The sequence below is a fragment of the Nicotiana tabacum genome, chromosome 2 (assembly GCF_000715075.1).
Source record: "Nicotiana tabacum cultivar K326 chromosome 2, ASM71507v2, whole genome shotgun sequence".
NCBI classification, from domain to species: domain Eukaryota; kingdom Viridiplantae; phylum Streptophyta; class Magnoliopsida; order Solanales; family Solanaceae; genus Nicotiana; species Nicotiana tabacum.
In genome coordinates this window covers 50,838,239-50,843,358 of record NC_134081.1, presented here as the reverse complement: position 1 = coordinate 50,843,358, position 5,120 = coordinate 50,838,239, and the positions used below count along the sequence as shown (strand labels likewise).

The 5,120-nt window shown below is 33.7% G+C and overlaps 1 long non-coding RNA gene across 1 annotated transcript; it reads left to right on the top strand.

Moving 5' to 3' along the window:
• The first annotated feature begins 1,332 nt into the window (after positions 1-1,332).
• LOC107813842 (uncharacterized) lies at positions 1,333-3,999 on the top strand. Its single transcript, XR_001654445.2, has 2 exons — positions 1,333-2,569; positions 3,805-3,999. It is a non-coding gene; the product is annotated as an uncharacterized LOC107813842 (long non-coding RNA).
• Positions 4,000-5,120: the final 1,121 nt, after the last annotated feature.

Sequence of the window (5,120 nt, the reverse complement as noted above, 5' to 3'; positions counted from 1 at the left end):
CCAACCAAACATACGTACAAGTCTAAAAACATCACACGAACCTACCAGAATCTTCAAAATATCGATCCAAGGTTGTTTACGAAAAACGTTGACCGCGGTCAACTCAAACCTCATTTCAAGTAAAATAAATCACATTTTCTTTGAATTTTTACGCATAAGCTATCCGGAAATCGACATAGACTACGCACGCAAGTCATAAATCATCACATTAAACTACGATAGGTCTTGGAACACGAAAAAAGAAGCTAGAACTCAAAACAACCTATTGGGTCGTCACAAGTATTGATGGTGTATATGAGATTGGGCTGCACACCGCAACGGTATTGATGTTATATATGGGATCGGGTTGCATGCCGCAATGGTATTGATGTTATATATGGGATCAGGTTGCACACCAAAACGGTATTGTTATTGTGTGTGGATCGGGTGGTGCGCCGCAACGAAGAAGTTGTATTGCGGTTATTCTTGGTTATTGATTTTGTGACCGTATTGCGTTGTGACACTGAGCTTATTTTGTTGTCTCTTGATTCCATTATTATTTTCTACTTATACTAGTACAAATTTTTAGTTAGTGCCTCATCATAGCCTCGTCAGTACTTAGTCGAGGTTAGGCTCGGTACTTAAGGAGTACATGGGGTCGGTTGTACTCATACTACACTTTTGCACTTCTTGTGCAGATATTGGCGTTGGTCCAGCGGCGCTTAGAGGAGATTTTCCCAGACCCATTTTATCAGGAGACTTGAGGTAGAGCTGCACAAAGTTCGCAGACTCTGAAGTTCCCTTCTTATCTACTATACTGTATATTTTCATTTCAGACAGTTGTATAATTATTTCAGACCCTATTTATAGTACTTTTAGTAGCTCATGCACTTGTGACACTAGTTTCTGAGATTAGCATAGGTAGCGTTACTTATGTATTTCATAGTATTTCAATCTTTAATTATTAATGTTTTGCTTTTAAATTGTTAAACTGGTTAATTCTTTAGCTAATGTTGGCTTTCCTAGCAAGCGGATGTTAGGCGCCATCACGGCCCCGTGATTGGGATTTTGGGTCGTGACAGTACTCTTAGAGGTGTCAATTGATTGGAAATATTGTTGTGACTTACTGTATAAACTAGACCCCCCCCCCCCCCCCCCCCGTATTTAGAGGATACACAAAAAGGGGCTTTAGCGGCAATTATTTATCAGCAATAAAGTAATTGTCGCTAATTTATTCACGAAACCGAATATTACCGGCCAATAAATATTTATCGGTAATTAGTATATTTTTAATGGCCATATAAGAGAATAGACGGTAAAAATATAATTTTTTTCTTTTTGGTATTCCCTCCAGTTTTATTTTCCCTCTAAAACCTCTTCCGCATAAACCTTGTAAAGCCGCTCAACTTTTGAACAAAATACGCTAAATTGCCAAAACAATATACGCTTGAAAACGGCACCAACCATCTCCATCTCCCTATATAATCGCCGATAAGTTTCTGTCTCTATCTCTAGGATTCGATTGGGTGGGTTAGGGGTTGATGAAAAATTACTGTTTGTTGGATCTAGGGTTTCGATTATCGAAGTATAATCACCGGCACCATTTCTATCGCTGCTAAGTCTTATTCCCAGCCGTTGCAATACTATTTTTTTGGGTCGTTGCTGCTCAAAAAACAGATTTTAAGAATTCTTGTTAATTGTTTTTGATTGTATGGAATTAAGTAACGAGAATACCTTATCGTCCTTAAGCTTTACTGGCCATTATATGTGGCATATGAAATTTTATAGTTTCAGTCGTTGTCCTATGTTTTTTACATGATGTATCAAAAATATAGTAATAAAGTGTTTTTCTATCATTCTATGCATTTTGTGCAATTTGTTGCTTTATTCTTCACTAATACTAATCATTTAATTTAGGGAGATGTATTAGGAAAAAATTTCCATTCTTGATAGTCCCTGTCGTCTATTTGATGTGCGAAGTTTTCAACTTTTTATTCACTTTAAAGTTTAAACTACACTTTAGCATATCTGATGTGCTTCTTATCTAGCTTTTAGCATTTTTGTGCTGAAAAACAGAGATTGCAATTTACAATTGCTTGAACTTTTAGATTCATTTAATTACAGTTTAGAAACCTCTCTGAGATATATATTGATAAATCATTTTATAAGAGATTTTCTTATATTTCTGTGATCCTACCTTTAAATTTAGCAATCTTCGAATAGAAAAATGTTGCACTCTACTAAAATAATATGTTGGTTTTAGCTTTATTGTTTGAAGGAAAGGCTCGTAGATGATCAGTTTGAGCATATCTACAACTTTTTTCAATTTCGGGTTTCTGGAGAGTATATCTTCTATTACAAATATGTGTCTGACTTTCTTCTCATGATATCATTTTTTTGATAAGCTAAAGATTTAAGCATACAAGGAGGAAACCAGTCAAATGTCTAATTTTCTTTACTGTTGCTTAACAAAGTTATTAAGGCATCGCTTAACTCTCAGTCTTCTCTTTTTATGTAGGTTTCGAGATTGTTACTGGCATCATTCTCCTTCACCTTCTTATCTTCATCGTCAAAGTATTCTTCTTACCAGGTACCCAAACACTTGATCCTAAGCCGATTTGTGATTTGTGATGTCCAACTATGACAGTTTGTGATTTGTAGAGATAATTGTTTTTGTGTGTTTGCTATGTTGTGATTTGTGATATTTGAATGCTGTTAAATTGGCGGGCAATTTATTGAATTGATTCCTATGTTTTCCCTAATGTTATATGTTCACTTTCGATTGTTATAGGCTATTCATAGCAGACTATACATAAAGAAAATCCTGTTAATTTAAGTGTAAAGTAATTCTATTTGAATTGTCGATTTAGGTGGACTAAAAGATGGATTGTAAACCAGAAGCTTATGTTGCACAACGCACACATCTTCTTGTTGATGACAATCATGACTTTCTAGGGACTATTTTCTTAGTTGAGTGCTGCTTCTATCTGTTGTTCGTGAACCAAACAAAGCACAAGCAAACACTAAAAGGTTAGGGAATATAGAGAATACCAACCTAACTAAGAGAGGATTTGTTACCTGTAGAAGAGTGCTTTTTAAATCAACTGATGAGAATTCTTCGTGTGGAATTAAAGTTGTTTGACATTGGTTTATAGGAAATAAAACTGAAGGGGGTTCAAAAATGAGACTAATTTGGTGAAACCAAAGACGATCCATGACACTTAACAAACCTATGCTATATTTTTCTGCCATGGTTATGCAAAGAATGAAGTGAGGAACTAATGCATAAGAATGAAGGCGGGCAGAGGGTATCTTTTATTGGAATAAATATTTGTACTATACAACTGGAACATAAGAGTGAAGGAGAGTTTTCCATGTTTGTCTTCTCTAGAGTGTACAATAGACCTTCTGGAATTTAAATTGCTAAACATTTCTATTTACTATCTAAAACAGTATGTTCATATACTATGATGACCTGTTTCAAGTTTAATGTTCTTAAATCATTCCAAATTCGTCAAACTCCTGGCTCACAAAATATCATCACTTTATCTCATGACTTGTTTGAAGTTTATTTTGAATCATTCCTAATTCATCACACTCCTCTCACAAAGACATCATCAGTTTATCTCTTCATTAAATCTGGTTGTTGCCTTGTGAGTGTCACTAAACATTTTCCCATGTATATGTATTAGCTTGTACAACTGAGATGTTAGCTCTTTCAGTGTGGAATCAAGCAAATACTAGCCTTTGTTGACTTCTGTCTCGGTAATTTCTTTTTATTGGGCGTATATTTCATCTTTTGACATAATTATTTTGTAATTTCAGGTCACACAGTCTAATGTTCGATAATTTAGCGGGTGAAAGATTTCAAAATGACGAAAAGTTGTGGAAATCATTTGAAGACCATCATTCGTTTGGATTAGTTATATAATGATATTAGTTATTTAGTTCAAACAATATAAGTTTATTTTTTAAGTTACTGTGACATTAATATCTTTTATTAGTACTTCCTTTTGTTAAGATTTAATGAGATATATTATATTTTTTGAATTAATATTAAATATTTTATTATTTGGATCATATTCTGGATGAATGTAGTAACTATTATTAATGGTGGCTAAATTATTGCTATTACCTCTTGTTACTTGTGCTAATTTAGCTGGATATACCAGCTATAAAATTGGACGAATAAAGGGCAAATTAAGATATTTTCACAAGGGATATTGCAGCCATTATAATTGTTGGAAAACAATTGTCATTAAAAATATTGACTTTTAGTGGTTATTCAGTTAAACATAATAGCAATTAAAATGGATGCTAAAAGGGCAAACTAAGATGTTTTTAGAAGGGATACTATAGCCATTTTAATTGTCACAAAATAATTGACGTTAAAGATGCAAACTTTTAGCGACAATTATTTTGAATTTAGCAGCTATATAAATGTATGCTAAAGGAGTATGATTAATCGTTTTGGATTGAATTTAGCAACCATTATAATTGTCGCAAACAATTGCCATTAAAGATGCAAACTTTTAGCGGCAATTATTTTGAATTTAGCGGGTATATAATTGGATGCTAAAGAAGTATAATTAGCCGTTTTGGATTAGATTTAGCAGCCATTATAATTACCGCAAATAATTGCCATTAATGATATTAATTTTTGCGGCAATAAACCATACCTTTTACCAGCTTTTGCTAGAAAAGTCGCTAAAGGCTTTGCCGACCCCGACTTCAGCGGCTAAACACCAATGGCCGATAAATGATATAGCGGCTATTATTATTGCCACTAAAGCCATTTTGTATTGCCTCTAAAGCCCCTTTTTGTTGTAGTGGTAATGGATCAACATCTCAATATCTTCGAGTCATATCTATATAGGATCAACTCTACCGTGGATTGACTGATAAACTTTTAGTTTAAATTACCAATTATACCAAACAAATTCTTTATAAATTATGGAAATATATTATATTTGCTAAACAATAGAATAAACTTGAAAAGGGGAGGAAACAAAACATAACAATTCATCATGGAAAGAGAAAAATATTATTGGATTCGCATAAGAATACCAAATCTAAAGATTATTCCTAATTATACCATCAGACATGTGTAACGACCCGACCGGTCGTTTTAATCTTTAGCG